The sequence below is a fragment of the Narcine bancroftii genome, chromosome 3 (assembly GCF_036971445.1).
Source record: "Narcine bancroftii isolate sNarBan1 chromosome 3, sNarBan1.hap1, whole genome shotgun sequence".
Lineage (NCBI taxonomy): Eukaryota > Metazoa > Chordata > Chondrichthyes > Torpediniformes > Narcinidae > Narcine > Narcine bancroftii.
In genome coordinates, this window is record NC_091471.1 from 57,413,242 (window position 1) to 57,441,020 (window position 27,779).

Below are 27,779 nucleotides of genomic sequence, written 5' to 3' on the forward strand. Positions count from 1 at the left end.
TAATCTGAATGGGCACCCTCCAACTGCATGGCATTAACATGGACCTCCGATTTCTATTAGCCCCCTATGCCCTTCTATCCCTTTCTCTCCTTTCCTCCACCCCCTCCCCAATCAATTCTCACCTTTCCTCTGCTGCCTTCCTATCACAGTATGTCCAATTTCATCCTTTGTCTGTTGGCCTGTGCTCCTCACCTTTCTCTTTCTTTCTGTCTCATCTGCTTTTAATTCAAGTGCCTGCCTATTTTTTATTCATTCCTTAAAGAAGGGTTATATATTTTTACCTCCTATAGACACTGGATGAACTGTTGTGTTTCTCCAGCATTTCTGTGTTTTTACTACAGTCAGAACATTTGCAGATTTTCTTGTTTCACTTCAGAACATCAATAATAAGTCTTTGCAAGTTTGCGGATGATATAATGGAGTGTCTTCATTGGGTGTATCATTGCCTTGTTTCATTGGATGAGACATTCAGTATAAAAGTAAGGAAATATTATTGGAGCAATATAAAACCTGAAGGTTGTTGTACAAGGAGGTTGTGACCAGGGTGATGAAATTTCTTTATGATGTTGGCTGCTTTCTTGAGACAGCATCTCAGACAGATGGAATCTCCTCATTGATACAATCACAAAGAAGGCTCGCCAGCGGCTATACTTTGTGAGGAGTCTGATGAGATTCGGTATGTCACCAAAGACTCTGGTAAACTTCTACAGGTATACCGTGGAGAGCATTCTGGCTGGTTGCATCACTGCCTGGTATGGAGGCGCCAATTCTTAACCATGAATAAACTCCAGAGGGTTGTTAAACTCAGCCTGCGACATCACAAGCATCAGACTTCACTCCATCGAGGACATCTACCTGAGGCAGTGTATTAAAAAAGCAGCCTCTATCCTCAAACTCCCCCACCACCCAGGTCATGTTATCTTCGCTCTACTACCATCAGAAAAAAAGATACAGGAGACTAAAGATGAGCACTCAGCGGCAAAAGGATGGCTTCTTTCCCGCTGCCATCAGATTCCTGAATAACCAATGAACCATAGATACTACCCTACTTATCATGCACTATTATTTTTTTATAGTAATGTTGTAAGATGGTTATAATATGAATGTTTTCACTATGATACTACCACAAAACACCAAATTCCAAGACTTGTTCATGACAATAAATCCTGATTCTTATTCTGAGATGTTTATAATGGATGAGAGGTCTGCGCTTGTGATGGACTTTCCTATATTTATTACATTCTGCAGTTTTCTATGTTCCTGAGCAGTTGAATTCCCAATCCCAGTTAGTATACTTTCCACAATGTATCTGTAGAAGTTTGATATAGTATTCGACAACATTTCAAATCTCTTTGGACTCCTTAGAAAGTAGAGGCATTGATATTCCTTCATCACTGTTGCTTTAATGTATTGGCTCCAGGAATATTCTTTTGAAAGATAGACTTGCAGATGTTAAAGGTTCTGACTCTATCCACCTCATTCCCATGAAAGTGGGCAGGTGAGTGATCCCTCAGCCTCCCCTTCCTTTCAAGGCAAATAAAAAAGGCATTGAGCTCATCCAGAAGAGATGTATCACAATTGATGATTCTGCCTCTGTCTCTGTCTGCCTTTGATGATATCTGCCTTTGAGGATGATGTTAGAACATCATTCAAGATGAGGAACACTCACAAAGCATCAGGTCCAGAGTGTGTACTTGGCAGGGACTGAAAATCTGTGCCAACCAACTAGCTAGAGTGTTCATAGACATTTTTTCCCTCTCATTGTGGCAGTCAGAAGTTCCCACCTGCTTCAAAAGGGCATCAATCATCCTGGTGCCCAAGAAGAGTAGTGTGAGTTGCCTCAATGATTATCACCAGTAGCACTAGCTCCTAATGTGATGAAATGTTTTGAGAGGCTGATCATGACCAGAATTAACAAATACCTAAGCAAAGATCTGAACTCTTTGCAATTCGCCTATAATCACAATCGCTCCACAGCAGATGCAATATTGCTGATTCTCCACTCAGCTCTAGAACACCTCGAAAACAGCAACTCATAACGGCTGCTCTTCATCGACTACAGCTCTGCCTTTAATACCATTATTCTCTCTGTGCTGGTCAAGAGGTTACAAACTCTGGGCCTCTGTACCCCACTCTTCATCTTGATCCTTGACTTTCTCATCGGAAGACCACAGTCAGAACAAATTGGAAGCAATTTCTCCTCCACAATAATTAACAACACAGATGCTTAGCCCTTGTTGCCTACTCATTATACACCATGACTGTGTGGCCAGGCACAATTCCAATGCTATCTACAAGTTTGTTGATGACGTAGAATCCCAAGTGGCAATGAGGAAGCATACAGGAGGGAGATAGAGCAGCTCATTGAGTGGTGTCGCAACAATAACCTTGCACTCAATGTTAGCAAAACTATGAAAATAATTGTGGACTACAGGAGGGAGTCAGGAAAACATGACCCAGTCCTCATCGAGGGCTCAGTAGAGGAAAGGGTTAACAAATTCAAAGTCCTGTATGTAAACATCACTGAGGATCTGTCCTAGAGCCTCCATGTTAATTAAACCAATAAGAAGGTCCACCAGTGGATATAATTTGTGAGGTGCTGGAGGAGATTTGATATGTCATCGAAGACTCTTGTAAACATCTACAGGTATACCGTGGAGAGCATTCTGGCTGGTTGTATACTGTCTGGTATGGAAACACACATATCAGGATGATGAAAAACTCCATTGAGGATATATTCAAGAGGCAGTATCTTTAAAAAGCAGCCTCTATCCTCAAGACACCCACCACTCAGTCCATGCCTTCTTTTCTCTGGTGTAGCATTGCTTTTCAGGGAAGATGTGACAACAGTGCTTAGGCAGGATAGGTTAGAGGAACCATCCAGGAAGATCTTATGGGTGGAACTGAGGAATGGGAAAGGGGTAGTCACACTTATAAGGTGTATTATAGACCACCTATTGGGGATCGAGAACTAGAGGAGCAAATTTGTAGGGCGATAGCAGATATCTGTAATAAGCACAGGGCTGTGATAGTGGGAGATTTTAATTTTCCAAATATAGATTGGGAAAACCCATTCTATGAAAGGGCTAGATGGATTGGAACTTGTAAAATGTGTGCAGAATAGATTTTTAGAGTGATACGTAGAGATACTGGCTAGAGAAGGGCAGTGTTGGACCTGTTGTTGGAGATGGAGATGGGTCAAGTAACAGAGGTATGGATCCAGTGATCATAGTGCCATTAGCTTCAATGTAATTATGGAAAGGAATAGTTAAAAGCCTAGGGTTGAGGTTTTTGAGTGGGGAAAAGCTAGATTTGAGGAGATGAGAAAGGATTTACGAGGAGTGGTAGAGAAATGGAGGTCTTTTAAAAGTGAGATCTTAAGGGTACAAAATCTTTATGTTGTTTATCAAAATTTTGAGAGAGACATGGTTTTCAATGGATGTTGGAAACTTGGTTTGAAAAAAGAGGGAGACCTACAATAAATATAAGGAACAAGGAATAAAGGAGATGTGTGGAAAGTATATTGCATGTAAAAAGAATCTTAAGAAATAAATAAGAAAAGCTAAAAGGTATGAGGTGGATTTATTAAACAGTGAAAATAAATCCAAAAGGTTTCTATAACTATGTTAATAGTAAAAGGAGAGTGAGGGATAAAATTGGTCCCTCAGAGAATCAGGTCGGACAACTGTGTGTGGAGCCAAATGAGATGGGGGAGATTTTGAACAAGTTCTTTTCTTCGGTATTCACTAAGGATAAGGATATTGAATTGTGCTGGTAAAGGAAGCAAAGAGGGCAATTACGGAAATGTAGTGATTAAGAAAGAGGAAGTACTGGAGCTTTTGAAGTATATAAAGGTGGATAAGTCTCCAACTCCTGACCAGATTTTCCACCGGACCTTGAGAGAAGTTAGTGAGAAAAGAGCAATGGCTCTGACAGTGATTTTTCAAATGTCATTAGAGATGGGTATAGTGTCGGATGATTGGCATATTGCACATATGGTTCCTGTATTTAAAAAGGGTTTGAGGAGCAAGCCTAGCAATTCTAGGCATGTAGGTTTGACATCTATGGTAGGAAAGTTAATGGAAAACATTCTTAAAGAAAATATATGTAAATATCTGGAGAGACAGAGTCTGATCAGGAACACTCAACATGGGTGTGTGGGTGGGAGGCCATGTTTGCCCAAACGTTGAATTTTTTGAAGAGGTGATTAGGAATGTTAATGAGGGGAAAGCAGTTAATGTTATCTATATGGACTTCAGTAAGGCCTCAGATAAGATTCCGCATGGAAGGTTATTTAGGAAGGTTCAGACACGAGGTATGAACTTTGAGATAGTGAAATGGATTCAACAGTGCCTGGGAGGGAGATGCCAGATAATCGTAGTGGATAACTGTTTGTCAGGCTGGAGGCCAGTATCAAATAGTGTGCCTCAGGGATCTGTATTGATTCTTTTGCTGTTGGTCATTTACATTAATGATCTGGATGATGGGGTGGTAAATTGGATTAGTAAATATGTGGATGATACTAAAATAGGTGGAATTGTGGATAATGAAGAAGGTTTTCAAAGGTTGCAAAAGGATTTGATCTGCTTAGAAGAGTGGGCTGAAAGATGGCAGATGGAGTTTAATGCTGAGAAGTGTGAAGAGTTTCATTTTGGAGGGAATAATAAAAATAGGACATACATAGTAAATAGGAGAGTATTGAGAAATGCAGTGGAGCAAAAAAATCTAGGAATAATGGTTCATCGTTCCCTTGAGTTAAAATGTCACGTGGATAGGATGGTGAAGAAGGCTTTTAGTATGCTAGTTTTTAGAAATCAAAGCATAGAATACAGGAGTATGGGAGGTGATGTTGAAACTGTTCAAAGCATTGGTAAGGCCAAATTTTGAATACTGTCTGTAGTTCTGGACACTGAATTATAGGAAGGATATCAACAAGATAGAGAGAGTGCGGAGAAGATTTAAGAAAATGTTATCTAGGTTTCAGCATCTAGATTACAAAGAAAAATTGAGCAGATTAGGTCTTTATTCCTTGTAGCATAGAAGGTTGAGGGGGGATATGATAGAGGTATTTAAGTTTATGAGAGGGATAGATAGAGTTGATGTGGATAGGCTTTTTTTCCCTTGAAGGTAGGAGAGATTGAAACAAGAGATCGTGAGTTAAAAGTTAAGGGGCAAAAGTTTAGAAGTAACATGAGGGGGAACTTCTTCACTCCAAGAGTGGTGGCTGTATTAGAAGTAGTGGCAGCAGGGTCAATTTTTTTAATTTAAGGAAAAATTGGATAGGCATATGGATGGGATGGGAATGGAGGGTTTTGGGCAAGTAGCAAGTAGGTGGGACTATTGGATTTTACTTGGTTTGGTGCAGACTAGAAGGGCCGAGATGGCCTGCTTCCTTGCTGTAATTGTTATATGGTTACCACCAGGATAAAGGTACAGGAGCCTAAAGGCAAGCACTCAGCTTCTTTGTGATCAGATTCCTGAATAATCAATGAACCAAAGACACTGCCTTACTTTTCATGCATTGTTTTTTTAATTTATTGTTGTAAGGTGGTGCATATGAAGGTTTGCACTGTGATGCTGCCACAAAACACCAAATTTTGTGACTTGTTTATGACAATAAATTCTTATTCTGATTCAGATTCTGCTCCTTTTGCTTTATAGGATGTGATAGCATGTAAGACTTGCCACAGCTGTTTAGTGTCTGTCTGATGTTTTTACACAGCTGCTGTGCTCCAGGAATTATTCCCAATTTCCCAGAACACAGTCTGTGTAAAAAGATCAGGACAGAAATAAGGACTCATTCCTGTTCCAACATTTTGCCTTTTTGACACTTTGTTATTTTCATTGATTGCTTGCAGTCTAAACTGAACTGCAGACAATCCACGAAGAACAGGCCAATGAATAGGACATCCAGCCTCCTTAAATACTGCACTTCAGGTATCCTGTCTAAACTCATGGTATGAAAGGGATATTTGGAGTTTTTGCTGTTCTTTTATGAGCAGCCACTCCCAAAAGTTAGGGATGGACATCAGAATGGAAACATTTCTATGTAAAAAATATATGAGACTTCAATTTGGTCCAGATTTTTTTCTTTACATTAGATATTGCTTTCTGTAGAATATTTCTGAATCTCTTGACCTAAATGCCATAGATCTGGTTATAAGCAATTTGTGGATCCCTTGTTTCATCCATGTTGGAGACTGAGAACAAAGAAACAAGACATAACGAACCAAATGTTGGAGTTGTAAAATGCAAAGTGGGATGCTCCCCAGAAGTTCACATCTGGCTAATCCTCCACTCCCAAAGGACAGAAAAGGGAAAAAGAAAAGAAATAAGCCAATATCACAGATAGACAACTGATTTTTTAAAATGCAGTCGTCAATTCAATATTACATCCAGAAGGCTGCAACAGGCTCAATATTGTATGGCCTGATTGAAATAGTACAGAAGACCACAGATCAGTGTGCAATGAATTGTGGAAAAGGGCGCACACATTCCAAATGGGTGAATAGAGCCTCATCGTCTTTCTAAGCACGTTGCAATCTTCTGGACTTAATACCATTTCAGAAGGCACTCAAATAGAAATGAACAATTCTGAAATCTATTATAAAAGTGGTTCTTAACCAGAAATTAACTTCTTCATGTCAAAAACAGGAGACACTGGCAATGACATAACTTCCTTTGAGAAGATCAAAAAGACTTGCAAGACTCAAACAAAAAAATGAGAATCTGTGAATTATGTACATCAAGCTTTCATTTCAAATAAAGAGTAAAATAACTTACTTTAATTCATTTATTTTGGGAGCTGGGGTTTGCTGATAAACCTTGGCACATGAGAACGGATCTCATTTCTTTTACAGTGAACTTAACTTGGCTCATCCACTTCAATTGACTATCCATGATTATTATGTAGTTATCATTAATTTCTCATAATAATCAATCTGTTTTCATTGGAAATGTTGCTTTATAATAGTTGGCTCTGAGAGCTTGACACTTCCATTTTACATTTTTTTGAAATTGACAACATGTTTTTATATGAATATTTGTCAGATTCAGTCACTTTCAGGCCATTATTGTGGCTAAATCCGTTGATTAAACAAAGACCATAAGACCACTGGATATAAGAGCAGAAGAAGGCCATTCTGCCCATCATGTCCACACTGATATTTCATCATGAGCTAATCCATTCTCCCAATCAGCCCCACTCCCCTGCTTCTCTCCATAACCTTTGATACCCTGACTATTTAGATACCTATCAATCTCTGCATTAAATACACCCAATGACCTGACCTCCACAGTCACTGTGGTAGCAAATTTCAGAAGTTCACCATTCTCGGCCTAAAGAAATTCCTATGTATCTCTGTTTTAATCAGCTTCATTGAATCCTGAAGTTGTTTCTTTTGTCCTTGACTCCCCTATTATGGGAATTACTCTGTCCAGGCCTTTCAATATTTGAAATGCTTCTATGAGATCCACTCTCATTATTTTGAATTCCAGTGAATACGGTACAAGAGCTGAAAAATGTTCCTTATATGCTAATCCTTTCATTGTGGTAATCATTTTTTTGAATCTTCTCTGAACCCTTTCCAATGCCACCATGTCCTCCCTTAAATAAAGATCCAATGTTTAATCTAACTTACTACATCATCCTGAATAGTGGGCAACTCAACCTTCTTGACCAACCCTCCCCCACCCAACCCCCTGTGGGACCTTGCCAAAGGCCTTACTAAAGTCCATGTAGACAACATTCACTGCCTTCCTTCATCAACTTTCCTGGTGATCTCCTCAAAAACTCTTGTAGGATTGACTGGACTTAACCAGCCATGCACAAAACCATGTTGACTATCCCTCATTAGTCCCTGTCTATCCAGTGCTTATATATTCAGTCTCAAAGATACCTTCAATAACTCAAATACTACTGATATCAGGCTCACAATTACATGAATTATTTTTAGATTCTATCTTAAACAACAGAGCAACATTAGTTTACTACTAATCCTCCAACACCTCACCTGTGGGGAAGGACATTTTAAATACCTCTGCAAGGGCCCCTGCAATTTCTACACTTGCATCCAAGTTAGGTTCATTTTAAGCCCGAGGGATTTATCCATCTTTATATCCTGCAAGTACTTTCCCTCTTATAATCTGTATTGGGTTCTTGACCTTGTGGCTCTTTTGCCTCACTTCTGTGGACTCACTGTCTATCTCATGAATAAATACAGATGCAAAAACTTGTTTAAGATCTGTCCCCTTTTTTCTTGCTTCATGCATAGATGGCCAATCTTGACTTCAATGGGGCCAATTTTGTCCTTGTTATTCACTTATACACATTTTTTTTAAAATTTAGACATGCAACACAGTAAAAGGCCCTTTTGGCCCACGAGTTCAGGCCATCCAATTACACCCAAATGAGCTGCACCACCACACTTTGAATGGTGGGAAGAAACAAAAGCACCCAGTGGAAATCCATGCAGACCTGAGGAACCTCTTACAGACATCGCTGGATTTGAATCCCAGTCACTGCCTCTGTAACAGTGTTGCAGTGTAACCACTGCACTAATTGTGCCAACCCTTCAACCATTCTTTCACTTTGTCTACCAGAGCAACCTCGTGCTTTCTTTTAGCCCCTCTGATTTATTTCTTGTGTTTTATTGCATTTCTTGTACTCCTCAAGTACCTCATTTGTTCCTTGACGCCTATACCTCTTTCTTCTTAACCAAGGCCTGAATGTTTCTTGAAAACCAAGGTTCACTACACCTGTTGGCCTTGGTTTTAATTCTGACAGGAACATACAAGCTCTGATCTCTCAAAACTTTGAAGGCCTCCTGCTTACCAACCCCACCTTTTGCCAGAGAATGTCCTAATCTACCCCAGCCAGATCCTTTCTGATATTTAGTGTCAGACCTTTATCTTGAATGTGATGGTATTATGATCACTAGGTTCGAGGTGTTACCCTGCACACCCTTCCGTCATTTCCCCTGCTTCATTCTCCGATAGGAAATCCAGTATTTGGCTCCTTCCATTTGGGAAGATTTGGGAAACTTTATGAAACAATTTTGACAAACTGACCCATCCAGTCTTTTTCCAGAATGTGAGTCCCAATCAATATGTGGAAAGTTAAAATCATCTACTATTACAATTTTTTGTTTCTTATAACTTTGCTATTTCTCTAAAATTTTCTCCATCAATTTCTATTGACTATTGGGTGGTCTATCATATAATCTCATTAATGAAGTCATTCACTTCTCATTTCTCAATTCCACCCATATAGTTGCAGTTGGTGATCCCTCTTATTGTAATTTTAATTTAGATATACAGCATGGGAACAGGTCATTCTGGCCCAAAAGCACATGCTGTCCAAATTCACCAATTAACTAATAAACCCCTCACATTTTTAGGGGTGGGGGGGAAACTGGAGCACCTGGAGGAAACCAATGGAGACACAGGGAGAACATAGAAATTTCTTACAGACAGCAGTGGATTCAGACCCAAGCCGCTGATGCCATAATAATGTTGTGTTAACCACTACACTGTGGTATTCTGTCCTGTCTGAGAACTGCCATGACCTTGTCCCTGACTAGCAATACACCCCTTTCCCCTTCATCCCTCCCTCTCTGTGGAAGGCACATAGTCCACTTATATTCATTGGTAAGGAAATCATATGATAGCTTTATAAAACCTTGGTTTGAACATGCTTGTGGAAAACTGGTTGCCCCATTACAGGAAGGATGAGGAAGCTTCAGGAAGAGTAAAGATCAAATTTACTAGGACACTAACTGGATTTGAACTTGTAAGCTCTAGAAAGAGATTGGAAAAAACTGGATTATTTTCTCTGGAGTGAAAGAGGTCAATGGGAGGCCTGATTAAAAATTATGGGAGTCATTGATAAGGAGACAGTCAGAATATTTTTCCCAGGGTTAAAATTATACCAGAGGACATGCATTTAAGGGTGAGGGAGCAAAGATAAAGGTGATGTCTGTGGCAGAGCTGTGCCTGGAACAGATTGGGAATTAAAATGATAGAGTTTAAGGGGATTTTAGTAAAATGCATGTATGTGCAGAGAATAGAGAGATATGTATCATGTGCAAGCGGCAAATATTTAATTTAATCTGGGAATCATATTCGGCACCAACATCGTGGGCAAACAGTCTGTTCCTGTGCCATTTTGCTCTGAGAGGCACTATAGAATATTGAGGTAGTGGATCTAAGTGCCTTTGGACATAAAACAGAGGAAGTGGCATGCAGTGAAACACAAAAGCTGCAGATGCTAGAATCCTGAACAAGCAAAAAATTGCTGGAGGATCTCAGCAGGACAGACAGCATCCCTGAGTGGAATGGTCAGTTGATGTTTCTGGAGTGAACCCTTTTGAAGTGGATGAGGACAGACCTGCAGAATTCCTCCAGCAATGCTTTGCTTGCTCAAAACAGCATGCAAGTCTGTAAAACAGTTAGAAAGGTAAATGGAATAGTGGCCTCACTGCTGAGATGATGGAATATGAATGTAACAGTCTTCTTCTAATGTACAAGCATTGTTGAGAATATATCTGTAGAGCTAGCAGATAATTATTTTCTTCTCACTTTTAGAAGGATTTTCTTGCACGGGAAGCAGCTCAGAGACGGTTCACCAAGTTTATTCCAGTTTGATCATGTTGGGCCTTTAATCATCAGAGTTTAGAGGAAAAGGTGATTTTATCTATGCATGTAGAATTTGAGGCAGATTGTCGAAGTATATGACTGAGAGATTATTAAGTTAATGTAAGGATAAGGAGAAATTTCTTTTCTCAGAGATGGATAAGATTTTGGAGTTCCTAACCTTAGATGGTTATGAAGGGGGAATTATTGAATCTAATTGAGCCCGAAATACATTTTTTTAGTCTCAATGGGAGACAGCCGTTATGATGACTCAGCAGGAAAGTGGACATGAAGCCAAGATCATTACAGACATGAACTTATTGAATAGTGAAGTAGGCTCAAGTGCATTTTGGCTGTTTCTTATTTCTTATTTTATTCTTTTTTTTTCAAACTTTATTTAAAGTTTTCAAGAAAAACCTTATACAAAGTCCATAATATAAAAATGAAAAACTACAACTAACCCAGCCCCCTCCACCCACTTTCAGCAAACCCCGCAAGGGAACCATACAAAAAACATCATAAAAGAAACATATACAATAATTTAAGATATTACTAAACCCATACATTTCAAATATGGTGACCACATCTTAATAAAAATGTCATAATTATCATGCAGATTATGTTATTTTCTCCATATAAATACAAGACCTCAACCCATTACGCCAACTAGTTACATTTACTTCAGCCTCGTCTTTCCATGAAATCGTGGCACATTTACGTGCTACAGACAATGCTAGATGAAGAAAAGTTGTCTGAAACTTGTCCAACCCAAAATCACTAAATAGGACAGTACAACCCAACAAAACTTTTTTTGGATCTAATAAAAAAATTATCTCAAACAATTTTTGAAGAAATTCCCTAATTTATTTTGCCAAAATAGTTGAACCTTATCACAAAGCCAAACTGAGTGTAAAAATGTTCCTACATATAATCCACATCTAAAACACACTTCTGAATTACTAAATCCATATTTTTTCAATTTCTCAGTGGTCAGATACAACTGATGCAAAAACATAATTAAACATACTATATCTTATATTAAGCAATTTAGTCACACCATCAAAATACATAGTCTCTCCCAATCAGCCCGATTAATGTTGCTAGTTAAGTCATTTTCCCATTTAATCCTAGATTTATCTAAATTTATTTTATCCATAGTATCTTGCAACAATGCATACATCTCAGAAATAAAACCCTTATTTAATGAATGAGAAATCAAAAACTCAAATTTCGTTAACTTAGGAATTTTCTCTTCCAAAATTACCTTTTACTAATGCTCTAATTTTATAGTTCACAAATAAAGAATTCACTGGAATTCCAAATTTCTCTCTAAGTTGATTAAACGATAAAAAATTACCCTCTTCAAAACAATCCTGCAACAACTTTATTCCTTTAATCTGCCATTATTTTAAGAATCTATCATTCAGTGAAAAAGGAATCAATTTATTTTTATATATTGGAGCCTGAACCGATATTTTACCTTTCATACTGATCAATAAATTCCTTTTAGTCAAAATCTCTAACAAATATTTTAAAATTGGTACATTAATTGGTAATAAAAATGAATTCCACTTAAATATGAAATGACATGAGTAAGGTTCTGAAATACTAGCCAATTCTACCCTAGCCAAAATGGAGGATACGAAACATCCAACATGCGATTAATAAATCTTAATTGATCTGCTTCATAATAATTTTGAAAATGAGGCAATTGTAAACCTCCCAAGGCATTTTTCCAAGTCAATTTATGTATCATTACTCTAGCTAACTTCCCCTTCCATAAAAATTCTTGTACTACTTTATATAAGTCCTGAAAAAATATTTCAAAAGTAGACAAGGAATCGACTGAAAAAGATACTGAATTTGTGGAAAAACATTCATCTTTATACAATTTACTCGACCTATTAATTGCAAAGGTAAATCCTTCCACTTAATCAAATCAGCCTTAATCTTTCTCATTAGTGTACATAATTTAAATTATACAATGATTGAATATTTACATCAATCATTATACCTAAATACTTAACTTTATCAGTACAACGAAATTTAGTAATTTGTCTACACTGATCATAATTTGTATCAGAAATTGGTAATATTTTACTTTTGTCCCAATTCACCTTATATCTTGACAATACACTATATTGTTCTAAACAACAGATAGCTGACTTGGAAAAAGAACTTCAGAGGAATTGTATGGAGGATAATAAAGCAGCTTTAACTAAATTAAAGTTACGATATAATATATTACAAACACATCAGTATGAATGTTTGATTCAAAGATCTAAGCAATGTTATTATGAGTTAGGGGATATAGCTTATAAAGTTGTAGCGTGGCAAATCAAAACAGAACAAGCATTGAGAACTAGTAATGCTGTGTGAAAAGATAATTCAGTTACTTATAAACCTCAGGAAATTAATGACCAATTTTTATCATTTTACCAGAAATTGTATACTTCCAAGGGAGTTTGAGATGATGGTTCTATTGAATCTTTTTTGTCGGATTTAAATTTGCCAATATTAGGGGAAGATGATGTGAGGAAATTGAACTCTCCTTTCACTGACTTAGAGATAAAGGATGTTATTCAACAAATGCCTAATGTGAAGTCTCAAGGAGATGATGGATTTATTGTTGAATTTTATAAAGCTTTTTATGATGAATTGTCTCCTCTATTTATGAATGTTCTTCACCAGGTGACACAGGATCAAGTTCGTGTATATAAAATAATAGCAAAATTATTGGCAAATGGACTTGCTAAGTATTTACCTCAATTGGTACATGTAGATCAGGCTGGTTTTATTAAAAATAGATATGCCTCTGATAATATTCTTAGAGTGATTTCACTGATCAATGCTTCATGTCAGCAACCCAACCTAGCTGACAAGTTGCTCTTGATGCTGAAAAAGCTTTTGATCCCGTCGAATGGAATATTTTATTTAAAGTCTTGGAGAAATTTAAATTTGGACCTTTTTTATTGGTTGGGTAAAGGCATTATATAATAATCCAGTTGCTAGGGTGCTGACAAATGGTCAAACCTCTTCGTTATTTAAATTATCGCGTTCAACTCGTCAAGGTTGTCCTTTGTCGCCAGCTCTATTTGAGTTGGTCATCGAACCATTAGCTCAAGCTATAAGGCAGAATGAGAATATTAGAGGTATAAGGATAGTAAATGATGAATATAAGATTAATTTATTTGCTGATGATGTTCTGATATATTTAACTAATCTGGGATGATCTTTAATTTTTTTGTAAGAATGTTTAGAACACTATGGTGTAGTGTCAGGATATAAGATGAATTGGGACAAAAGTGAAATATTACCAATTTCTTATTTTATTCTTGAAGTATTTTTTACACTTATATAAAAACAATATTTGTATGTGTCTTCTCAGATTTCAAATTTCAGATTTATTTTCAGAGTACATACTTTATATCACATACAAACCTAATATTAATTTTTCTGGGTGAGGCACTTATTGGTAGTGAAAAATAAACTGTACTCAACGTATACATGTAAAAAAATTTTAAAAATGTAAACAAACTGACTGTGCAATACAGAGAGAACAAAAATGCAATAGTTCTTAAATGTGTTCCTGATTGAGTTTGTTGTTGAGAAGTCTGATGGTGGAGGGGTGGCAGCTGTTCTTGAACCTGGGGGTGTGAGTCCTCTGGCACCTATACTTATTTTCTGATAGTAACAATGAGAACAGAGAATGTGTTGGGTGTTGTGAATTCTTGTTATTGCTGCTGTTCTTTGAAAGCACCATTCCCTGTAGATACTCTCAATGGTGGGAAGGGAATGGTGATGCCCTGGGATATGTCCACTACGCTTTTCAGAACTTTATGTTCAGGGACATTGGTGTCTCCATACCAGGCCGCGGTGTAGCCGTTCAGCATACACTCCACTGCACATCAGTAGAAATTTGCCAGCGTTTCCATTTCTATTTCTGATGAAATAGAGGCATTGATGTGCTTTCTTCACAATGCCATTGGTGTGTTGGGTGCAGGAAATATCCTCCAAGGTAGTGACTCCCAAGAACGTAACTTTGCTCACCATCTTCACTTCTGATCCCCCAATGATCACTGGATCATACACCTCTGGCTTTCACTTCCTGAAGTCAACAACAAGCTCCTTGGTTTTGGTGACAATGAGTATGAGGTCATTGTTGGTGCAATATTCAACCAAGTTTTCAGTCACCCTCCTGTATGCTAACTTATCATAACTTTTTATACAACCCATTACCATGGTATTGTCAGTGAATGTATAGATTATGTTCTTATCATACCAAGCCACAGAGTCTTAGGTGTATTGCAAGTAAAGCAAGAGGTTAATAACACAGCCCTGTGTTGTTCCAGTATTGATGGAGATTGTGGAGGATATGTTCTTACTGATCCTCATTGATTGTGGTCTGGAGTTGAGGAAATCCAGGGCCCAACTACACAGTAGGGTGTTGAGTCCCAAATCTTGAAGTTTGCTGATCAATTTTGAGGGGATGATTGTGTTGAATGTCAAACTTTGGTTGATAAAGAACATCTTTGCTGTCCAGGTTTCTAGGGCTTTGTAGAGACAGTAAGATAGCATTCACCATAAACCTGTTGCTACAGAAGGCAAATTGGAATGGATCCATGTCACCACTCAAACCTATAACTCTCATTCTTATAACTAGAAGATAACTCTCTATGTCCCTACATCCTAATTCTCATGTGACAATTGCATTTTCTTTTGAAATTCTATATTTGATTATCTAATCACACTGAACTAAGAAAAGTATCCATCTTACAATCCTAATAAAGGTCTTGCAATATTGTTGATATAGGGTAAAAAAAACTCTAATAAAGAATTGTTGAAAAAGTCTTCTGATCACACATGCAAGTAAAATTCTGCTCAATAGCTGCAGATGAAACCTTTTCATTCCAAAGTCTATTCCTACCTTTTTTTTTAACTCAATTTGTTAATGATGCAATCTATTTTTCTCAGTCATCCATTATGTATTCTTATCCTTCCTAGACAATAACCCAGGAAAAAGGATGACTTGATTATGTTAGTCCTGATGTTCTTCACTCGGCCAGTGTGGGAGCCATAGATTTTTCTGCAGATTGGACAGGAGGTGCATGATAGGACAAGTGGGTGAGCGCAATGTGAAGTGGTCAGCTCTTTCAACCATTAATGCCATTTTGTAAGCTCACATTAATTGGATTTGAGATTTTAAATTTCCTCACTAATGCTCCTTCAGTTCAAGTTCATTGTCACATTTATCAAGTGCAATGATGGAGGTTGTTTTGCAAGCAGAGCAGTAAGACGTCTCATACAGAGTAGAAGAGTTAAGACACAGTGCAAAAGTGCAGAGTTATAGAGAGAAATGACATGGAACAAAAACACCATAATTTTATTATTTTGAGTTACATTCAATAACAGCAGGATAGAAATTGTGCTTGAATCTGGTGGTGAGTGTGACCAATATGTGATTATTTCTTTAATGAGTTGGCTGCTTTTCCAAGATAGCAGGAGTTATAGGTGGAGTTGATGGAAGAGATGGGTATGTGTGATAAACTGTGTTGCATTCACAACTTTTGAAATTATGGTCTTGGATGGGGTGTTCTTGTACCATATGCTGATTCACCAAGATAGTTTCAACCTGCAGAGGTTATTAAGGGATACTGTGGAAGGGCTATATTTCCTCAGGCTTCTGAGAAAATAGAGGCATTGGCATGCATTCTTGGCCATTACATTGGAGCAGGACGAGTCACTGAAGATGTTTACTCCTTGGCACTTAAAGCATTCTGCTATCTCTCCCTCAGCATCATTGGAGTGGACCGGGAAGTGAGCTCTTCTCTCTACTAGAAGTCTAGAACTATGTCCGTAGTTTTCCTGTCATTGTTTTCTTGGCACCAAGCCACTCGTCCTTCTCTCTCCCTTCTGTTCTACCACACATTGCTGTTCAGGATCCTGCCTCCAACAGCGTCATCATCTACTAATTCATAGATGAAGTTGGATCTGTGTTTGGCCATGAAGTCATGGGTGTACAGGGACTATAGTAGGCGGGGGAGGAAATAGCTTGTGGGAGCTCAGTATTGAAGATGATGTGGGAGGTGGTGCTATCACTGATTTCGACTAACAACAATCTGCTGGATAGGAAGTCATGGGTGTAAAGAGAGGTGTTGAGACCAAGGTCATCGTGTTTGGGGATGAGTTTGCATGGTACTATTGTGTTGAAGGTAAAGCAGTAGTAGATAAAATGTAGTCTAACATTTGTATCCTTATCTAGGAATTCCAGGCTGAGTATACAGCAAGGGAAATGGCACCTTCTATGGCTGAAGTTAACGTGAGCCATGACCATCCTTTCAAAGCACTTGGATGATAGTGGATGTGAGAGCCACTGGCTGGTCATCATTCTACTTCAGCACTGGGACGATTGTGACCTTTTTGTTAACAGAGGACACAGTCAATTTCCGCAGGTTCACTCTCTCTGGAAGGCTGCTCTGACACCCACAGTGATGACATGAGTCAGATATTCTCAGGAATTGATGGATTCATCACGTTTTTTTAATGAGGCTTTAAGGACATTCTTAATGTTTCCTCTGTCACTTTGATAATCTCTTTTTGGGAAAAGATCAGAAAAGAGTGCTTGCTATGGAAGTCTGTTGAGAAGCATACGAATGATGTGGGTCTGTCTATTAGAACCAGATGAGTGCAATTAACTAACGTCTCAATATTAGGTTTGTCAGCCTAGATAAGGACACTGCCATTGGCTCAATAATCCTTGCAAGAAATTTGGAAGATTTTTCAGAGACTGGTAATGCCATTCCAATGTTCTGAGGTGCTTGCAGTAAATAGGCCATACCACAGAGGCATATTAGGAGGATAGGGATCAATGGTGTGTGATGGTCTGTGTCAAGTATAAGATTTTGATCATCAAACATCCTTTTCCTATATCAAACAAAGAATGAAGGCTGTGATGTTGTACTGAAAGCAGCATTGAATTTGTGACACCTGTCTTCAAATAGACAGTGGTTCCAGAGATGTGAGAAGTGGTCTATGTTTTACAGAGACTTGTAACATACTTTTCTTGTCAGAGGATAGTGTTCCACATTGGTAGAGGATCTTTGTTCAGCAGATGTTTAATCTTTGGCCATCATTTATGACAGATCCAATATCATCATTTGAGCATCCAAGAGCCATGCAGTCTTTCCTGTTTGCATGTGAAGCCCCCCATTTTGCTTTAAGCATGCACGTTGCATGATAGGTTCTTAATTAGAAAGGGCATCAAAGGTCATGAAGAGAAGGGTTGGCGGTGGGGCTGAGTGAAAAATTATACCAGTTCATGATTAAATGCTGGGGCAGACTCATTGGACTGAATAGCTTATTTCTGCTCTTATATCTTAAGGTCTTATAGAAAAGTTAAGAAAAAAATAACCTAGTTCTTATTTAAATCATGTGATTGTTTTCTCATTTTATTTCCTGTCCTGATAAGGGATTCCAAACTTTAACATTGGCTCTGTTTCTCTTCACATTGAGGTGGCCTGAACTGCTGAGAATTTCCAGAATTTACTGGTTCTGGTTTATATTTCCAGTATTTTCGGTTTCTATGATTTTCATGTTGTTTTGCTTTCTCCAATCACATGAAATACAATGTCAGGGCTCTGACATTGCATCAATGCAGACAGCATTGCTTTCCTTGGTATTTCTGAGTATTTCTGCAAACTATCCCAATACCACATCTGAATTTGTTTTTTGAAACATAGATTCAGCACCTCTTTTCAATCTTGTTAAATTTTTCATAGTTCTCATGAATACTTCTCTTTCATTAACACATCCAATGTGAGAGCTGTTATAGTGAACTACCTGGACATTAGATTTGCTTGTTGAGGAATATCTGCTTTCTTTTTAATGACAGTTAAAATGCTTTGCTATTTTAAATTAGCATACTGGATGAGTCTTGCATTGCATCTGTCACAGATATTTCCACTGGTTTCTCCCACGTGGTGTGGAACACTGAGCCTTTGCTGCCAAGAATGGTAACGAAGGCAAAGGGTTCCATACTGACAGAGTGTTTGTACCTTGCATCAGGCAAAATTCTTTCACATCCTTTGGCGTCTTTTCAACTGGTACACTAATTTTACATGTCAATCACATGTGAGTTCAGTTGTTTCTTAATTTTGAGTACATTCCTTCTTTGATTAATTTGTTTAGCGTACAAAAGTTGCTGGTCTGTCAAGGGTCTTTCAACCAGACAATATATTTCTCAACTGCATCATCTGTATTTGATTCCTCTTTCTAAATTTGTAGCTTTCTGCAATTTCTGGAAATTCAGAGAGTTTTTCTCAGCTTTGGAATGCTTTACTAAATAAAACACTTTTTATTGGTGTTAAAAGATTTGCTGATATATTGTGTATTTCAGAGTCTATTTCAAGTCAAAGAATAGCATCCTTGCAATCCTGTATAAATTTATTTTGTTTGAGCATATTCTCACTCTCAATAATAATTTTCATGAAATTATTTGCTCTTAAAAATATTTCCTTGCATTCAGTGCAGGGACTGAGAAGCACATACAAATGCATCAACGTTTCCAGGTTAATCAGCTTGAGTTGGAATACCTATTTTGTTGTTTTATTTTCTGACAACATTTTCAAAAGAAAGATGCATTACATTAGAACGCATGAAGTTTTGTGCCATTTCAGTGTCCATTAAGTGTAGTGGCTACCTCCTCTGACTCATTTAATAAGTGGCAACACTTTTCTTAATATGATGCCTGAGCTCTTTTAAACCCTAGAAATGATTTTCTTCCCGAGAGGGTGACGCACATACACACACAGAGACTCTCTCTCTCTCTCTCTCTCTCTCTCTCTCTCTCTCTCTCTCTCTCTCTCAGGTGGCTGCATTTATCTTTATGGTCCTGCTTTTCTTTGCAAGAATTGTGCTGGCTCTCACTTTAAGCACCTGTTGAGTGGCATTCTTTCTCTATTTTCATCCAGACTTTGGCAAATATTATTTTCGATACTCACAATCACTCTATTAGCTGCTGCTGCAGTCAGCAATACTGTAAGAATGTTAAAGTGCTGATGAACTGACCAGTGCTGCCATCTTACAGGTGAGTCTTCTTACAAGACATAGTCCATATTATTTTGTTGTCATTAAGTCGATTCTTTACATCCCTGTAACTAGTTTGTAGTTTCTTATTCTAAACATGAACAATGCCAAAGATATATCATGTCATTAATCATTGAAAATTAATAAAATATATTATTTATCATTTGTCCATCAACTCTGACTACACTGCAAGGTCATGCTGTGCATATATATAAATTTACATACATAATCATGCAGTTTTCCAAACAGCATCCACTACAATTCATCTTGCCTGTGCATAACACTTATTGCAATAAAACATTGCAGGCATGCAGTCATCAAATAAAATTAAACATTAAGCTGCAACGGACAGAAGAACTGATGGCCAAAAGTTTGGTCAAAGCGCTAGGGAAAATATGTCAGGTAGAGAATGCTTGGAAGGCAAATCCAGATGTGGAGATCTTAGAAGTTGAAGGTGCAACTTCCAAAAGCAGAGATTTATTTATTTTGTAAGATGGCATTAATTGCAGGGATGATCCTGAGGGAACAATTGGAAGTCGCTGTCCTGGAATAGCTCACAAAAGTAGGAAGAACTACAGCTAAGGACTTAATTGACACAAGGTTCAATTAAAGTTTTTTTTAAAAATTTTATTGATACAACACAATAGAAGTGTCTTCTGGATCATACAACTTGTGATGCCCAATTATACCCAGTTAGACTAGCAACCCCATATGTTTAAGAGGGGAGAAGGACACTGAAGCACGCAGAGAATACCCATGCAAGTCACGGAGATATTGCACAAACTGCTTCCTGACAGTGCCAGATTCAAATCAGGTTTCTGGCACTGTAATAGCATTGCACTTACCGCTGTGCTAACTGTGCCACTTGTCATCACATTTATAAGACAAAGGAGTGCTTTAATTCACATTCTATTTAATAACTGAGTATAGAAAAAATATATGGGCAGAATAAAGCAATATTAGGGAAGGACAATCCACAAGTATGTAATCCAGCAGCACAAATCCGGTGATATCTAAGAAAATCCACTTATATAGTCACTAGCAATCAAGCAGCAAGATTTATACCTTCTGAAAACAATTTCAACACTTCAGATTTAATGAAATAGCCTGCCTATCTGGTTGGTTACTTAGTGCCACAAAGTACATTATAACTGCTATCAGACATCATATCAGCTTTATAGAAGCTTTATTGTTCATCATGCCATTTTCAAACTACCTCAAATCCAAAGAAGTTTTGTTTAGTTGGTCATTTTTAAGATGTGCATAACTGGGAAGGCAAAAACTTATTCCCCATTGCCAGTTGTATTAGGGGCATCGTCAGGAACTCTTTTTAAAAATATTTTATTCATAATTTTTCAAAATCAAACTCAGTTTCAATATTGAAATATTTACAAATATAATTATAGCCATGTACAAAATCAACTGATGAGCTCCAGTCAATTTCTCCCCCCAACCCCCCTCCCCCACCCACCACACCCTTCCCTCCAATCTTTCTCACCTCACACTTACACTCATACCACACATACAGGACATCTACAACATAGGTAAGGGAAACGGCACTGGAATCATCCCTGCCCTTTAGTCCTTTCAAGTAGTTTCTTAACTGCGGGGCTCTTTCTGTACATACCTTTAGAGGCAGATACTATTGGACATCCCACATTCGCACACCACACACAGTTGAACAGGAACAAAGGAGAAAATGGGAGAAAAAAAATCAATAAATAAGGTTTGAGTATCAGCAGCCAGCACCTGGACTGTCACTTTTCCTTGGCTGTTCTTGATTATGGTATTCCCCCCAATGGAAAGGTAGATAGGTGGAGGAGGGATGGAGGCACGTAGGCCCACACTATATCTAAGCTCCAATGCAATTTAAATAGGGTTACCAAATTTTAAGGAACGTTGTTATTTTTTCTCAGATTATAGTTAATTTTCTCCAGAGGAACACAGTTCCCATTTCCATGTTCCAACTCACATTGTCAGGTTTCCAGGTAACCACAATGCACTTCCTGGCCACTGCCAATGTGATCAGTTGTATCGAGGACTGTTATGAGCAGGGGCAACTAATGTCATTTGAATATCTTAGAAATAAATATGATTTATCAAATAAGACATTCCTCAGCTACCTTAAGATAAAATCTTTCTTGAGCGACAAATTAGATTCATCAGTGTCCTTGCTGATGTGCTGATCCAAATTCAAAAGGGGAAGACATAAAAATTTTATTTTGGCAATGTTTTTCTTGTTCCAAATGGTAAGTCCAAAACCAGGCCTCCACAAATCAGGGCAAAGGTGAGTTGGATTTAGGAATAACAATTAATGAGCAGTGCTGGTCAGATCTGTGTCACATCAACATGACAGCAATTATAAATGCAAGATATAGTGTAGTAAGTACAATTTCAATCACCAGTTAGATTTGATGCCACAGAAATTGAACAAGGCTAAGCCAGAAATTTCAGACCAATACTTTAGGTGTGGCATAATGGCAGAAACTTTTGTACACATGACCTGGACATGTACCAAGGTGAGGCCCTTTTGGGTAGATCTAGGCCAAGCCTGGAAAGAATTATAGGTAAAGAGTTCCCACAGGATCCAGGATGGTTCATGCTGTTGAACATGCTGGACATAAAACGTACGATGAAGCTTTCCCAGTTTCAATACAAGTTGGGAGCTCTCTTTTTGAATTATTACAATCTTTCTGTTGTAGGCTTTCTCATATTATTGGCTTATAGGGAGCACAAGAGCTAAATGTGATGAAGGAACTGGAATATACACAAGCTCGGATGGCGGGTTGCTTCAAGGGATCCTGTAAATTGTTGCTTTGCCATTCATCTGCTGCCCTGGTCTTTCCTAGTTGTAGAGATCAGCAGTTTGAGATATGTTTCAGAATTGAAATGGGCCTATAATTATAATACAGTATATATGGAACATAAGTATTTCAGAGGTTGAATCGTTAGGATATTGTATTGTCCAGGATGATGTCCATCTTTAAGACTGACATTGGTCCTCCACTCATACAGTCAAGTGGAGAGCATTTCATTATGTTTGGAAATAGTTTTGGAGTCAGGAGTTTTACACGTTCAACTCTTTCTTTCATAAAACAACAGTTTACAAACATAATACTAAAAAAAAATTATAAACGCTTTACTTTTATGGTAAATTTTAATTTGGCTGAGCCTTGTTACAATTGTCCCTATCAGTCTATTTGTATAAATGACATTTTTATTTGAAAAAAGCATGTTCTCTAATTTCAATGGACAATTTTTTTTTTCTTTTCATTAAAGTTAATGTAAAAAAATATTTTCAACTACAAATAATAAAATTTTATGTTTAAAACATAAGAATTTTGACAAATCTCTGCATGAAATTATTAAGGCATATTTTGTTTCTGCAGAAGACATCAATCTCATTCATTTCTTTACTTATGCTCAAACACTTGCCCCAATCATCCATTTACACACAGTATCAACTTTCAGCAAGGTGATGGTTGACAGTCTAAAGAATTAAAGCATGTAAGGTAAAAACATCATGAGCTGGGACCGGAGAAGGAGTCACCCAGTACTAAGGTGTAACAGGATACAGGTGTGACCTTGTACGCTCAAGGTAAGTGTGGCAATAACAAGATGATGTGCAGCAGACTAACAGAAAAGGGTAGCAACAGCTTATTCATTGGACAATGTAATGGTATGATAATTTACTAAGTGCGTGTCCTGAGGTATAAAAAAAACACCACTTGCTGATATCGGGAGAATGCGCCTTCTCCAACTAACACTGTTAGTTGCAAGTATTACAATCCGGTAATAAAGAACCTTGATTTCGACTCAGTCTGGTGTCTGACTCACTCATTCTCGAACAAAGCAGACCTAACAAGCATTAGTTATATAAAGGGTGGTATTTTTGGTGTAGCGGTTAGGGCAATGCCTTTACAACGCCAGCAATCAAGACAGCACTGGGGTTCGAATCCCGCGCTGTCTGTAAGGAGTTTGTATGTTTTTCCCATATCTGCATGGATTTTCTCCGGGGGATTCAGTTTCCTCCCACCATCACCATTCCAAATATACTGGAGGTGTAGGTTCATGGGGTGTAATTGGGCAGCACAGACTCATGGGCCAAAATGCCCGGTTACCATGCTGTATGTCTAAGTTTAAATAATCAACTGTAATGCACAAGACTGTGGAGGAATGAAATTGTAAGCCACAGCAGCATAATATTGATCAAGTCATTGGGAGAAAATAATTAAATAATTAGTTGATCCATGTAGGATCAAATTGAAGGAAGAGTAATTGGACATTTGCTTTAAATTTGGAGTTCTCCCAGAGATGAATTCAATCTTAAAATAAACATTCAAGCAGATTATGGACATCTTCTTTGCAACTTTGTCTTTCAAACAGGCATGTTTGGAATTGCAGACAGTATTGTCAAAAACCTGCTTCTTCGAAATGAAAATTGCAAATATTAAGGTCAAACACAAGGTACTGTGCCTTCAACATCAACATTAAATTAAAGCTAATATCTTATTTTTTTCCTATTTTCTCAATGTTTTTGAGTTTTATGATCTCTAAACCCCAACAATCATTTTGATCCGAACTTGATGAAGCTTACAGTTTTGAAGTTAGAATGATATGATAAACAGTAGCTGAGAAGATATACTTGATATGACAATATTAATTATGCTATGATGCAAAGGTATTTCACTGATCATTAACATTTTCCTGTCAATGATCAGGCAATAAAGTTGAACAATTTACCCTTTACATGTAATAGCATTCCCATTGTAGCCATCTCAAAAAAATATCTGGGGGCTATTAATGCATATAAACTTTTTGGATGACAAAATTTAAGTTAAAATTTAAGTATCATGTCCTGAATGACTTATCTCTGACAAAACATTCATACCATTTACAAGTATAATAGAATTATGTCCACTTGCCCAAATGAGTGCAGTTTCAACAACACTCAAGATATTTGATGTCATTCAGTTTAAGTTAGCATTTTTGATTGGAACCACATTCATCAACTTGAACTATTGCCATCCTTCTGGTGTTGACTCTCCAACAGTGTTGTTTTGTAAGTGTAATGCGCTGCAGTGCGAACAAATGAGCTCAAACTATGAAGGTTGTACTACAGGTTTTAATTAGCTTAAAACTTCCACACAAATTTTAGTATCTCTTCTGGTTCCATGTGTTCTACTGTCTGCATGAGGGACAGCATGAGCCTTTATGTAGGGCTGGTGATCGACAGGGAGTAGGTGGAGCCAGTCTCCCTGGTTACCTCTATGCAGGTACAGTGGGTTGCCCCCCTGCAGTAGGCAGGTAGGACTGGAGACAGGTGCAGGCAGTCACAGACTGTGGTTCTATCACCACAGTAAGGAGCCCTTGAGCCAAGATTGGATGACTTGCAGGGCAACTGTTGGTGATTATATGACCACACAACTGCTGCTCTTGTCCTTGGTTATAGAGATCATGAGCTTAGGAAATGTTGTAGAGGTAGTTTTGGCAATTGTCTGCAGCACAATGCATAAAAATACACAGAGCATCCATAGAACATTAATATTTGAGAGGCAGAATATTTAGGATATATTCAGGAAACTGAAAATGCTGGAATCTGTAAAAAGAAACAATCTGCCAGAGGAACTTAGTGGTTCAAGCATCGTCAGTCAGACAAAAAAATTAGTTTGGATGGTAAACTTCATCAAAACTTGATGAAGAGTTCTGGCCCAAAACTTTAACAATTCTTTTCTCCCCCACAGATTTCCTGAGGAAGATTGTTATTTGAATGTTTAGGATAGTGGCATGGTTATCAAACAAAGAGAGTTTAATATATAGTTTATGGAAGAAGGTCTAGTTTTATGTGTCTTAATGGATTCCACCCATGCAGATAAATTGAGAGTATATCATAACACCACATATATGTTGCTTGATAATGATGAATATCACCACCTGAGAAGCATTTAAACAGAGACATTAGAAATAAATAGCAAGGAATAGAAATGTTTCATATACAGAAAGCACAAAAGTGATGGAGAAATTCAACATCTTCCCTTTCCTTTTTGAGAACTAATCCCATGCTTATCACTTCTCATCTTTTTTGTGTTCTTTCTCCCCACCCATATCTGCCCATGACTGTTCTCCTCCCAGGTGCCCACCACCACCTTTCTCTGTCCCCTTCCTATCTTTTTCTTTCAGGTGCCTGCACTCAGGCCTAAAACATTGGTTGCCCTTAACTTCCTATTGATGTTGTATGAGTCTTGGGTTTCTCCAGCACTTGTATGCATGGCACTACAATCCCAGTGTCTGCAGACTTTCCTGTTGTAGAGAGAAGGTTTTCTGGGATGTTGCTTGGACTTCAGGAACTGAGTTACAGGGAAAGGTTAAAAAGGATAGGACCTTATTCCCTGGAGCATAGAAGAATGAAAGGAGATTTGATAGTTATTTAAAATTATGAGGGGGATAGACATGTAGGCATTTTCTGCTGAGGGTAGGTGAGATACAAATTAGAGGATGGGTTAAGAGTTAAAGGGGAAAAGTTTAGGGAAGTAGTTTTCAAACTGTTCCCCTATACCAGGGGTCTGCAAGCCATGGCTCTGGAGCCACATGTGGCTCTTTCACCTCTGTGGCTTTGAAAAAATTATGTGAATACGCTATAAATGAAAATATGGATATTTTATTTAAATAATTTTTATTTACTTAGTTTTATCAATGGAATAATGATTATTTCAGAGATTAAGGTGATCTTGTAACATTAAGATAAAACATGTTGTAATATTTTGTCGATCAAAATTTGCGTCACAGCACTGTAGTGGTCGCCGCCCGGCAATTGACTTGTTTTGAACTTTCGACCCCCAGTAAGCTAATCATGGATAAATCCAAAAAAAACAAAAGTTTCCGATGAAAATAGAACATTTACTGCTTCTTGGACAGATTCATTTGCTTTCACTGCTGACAAAGCTGGTTTACCTGTATGTTTAATATGTGGCGAGAAATTAGCAAACAACAAAAAATCAAACGTTGAAAAACATTCCCAGAATAAACACACAGCTTTTGCTGAAAAATACCCATCTGGAGATGAAAGAAAAAGAGCAATTTCGAAACTGCTGTGGAAAGCAAATCAGAGTAAAAATACTTTGAAGAAGTGGATGAAATCTACAAATTCAAGTATTTCTGCTAGTTTTGTGGCAGCTCAGGAGATAGCCAGGCATGGGAAGCCATTCACAGATGGGGAATATATAAAATAATTGTTTATCAAGATATCAGAGCATCTATTCTCGGACTTCAGGACCATAAAATGGCAGCAAATATCACCAGTCAACTAATTAGGGACATTAATTCAGCTCCAGTGAACTCAATCGCCTGTGACGAATCAAAAGATGTAAGTGATATTCAGCAAATAGTGCTATTATGCAGATATGTGAACTCTGCTGGGCCACAGGAAGAAATCATTGAGTTGATACCACTTAAAGGCCAAACACGGGGGGAGGGACATCTTTGAGCTGCGTTAGATTGTTTAAAGACCAAAGAAATAAATACCACCCACTTGGTGTCAGTAGCTACCGATGGGCACCGAATATGATTACTTCAGAAGTCGCTAGATAGAAAACTACTGACGTTTCAATGCATTCTGCATCAAGAGGCATTGTGGGCTTAAACATTTCCTCCGGAATGCACAGAAGTGATGAATCTTGTCATACAGATGGTGGACAAAATAATGGCAAAAGGATTAAACCACTAACAATTCTGTTCATTATTGGAAGAAGTTGAAAGCACATACTCAGATCTCCTGCTGCACAACAAAGTCCGATGGCTGTCCAAAGCAGAGGTGCTGAAGAAGTTTGGTGCGTGTCTAGAGGTTGTAAAAAACTTTCCTGAAAGCAAAGGGCTCACCTTTCTGGAGCTAACACAGCCAGATTAACTGGAAAATCTGCACTTCATGGTGGATATGGCAGTGCACCTTAACATGCTGAACAAAAGTCTTCAAGGGAAAGGAGGCACAGCCCTGCAGATGCTGGAGGAGGTTTTGACGTTTGAGCACAAGATGACAGTGTTTGCTAGAGATGTACAGAGAGGTACCC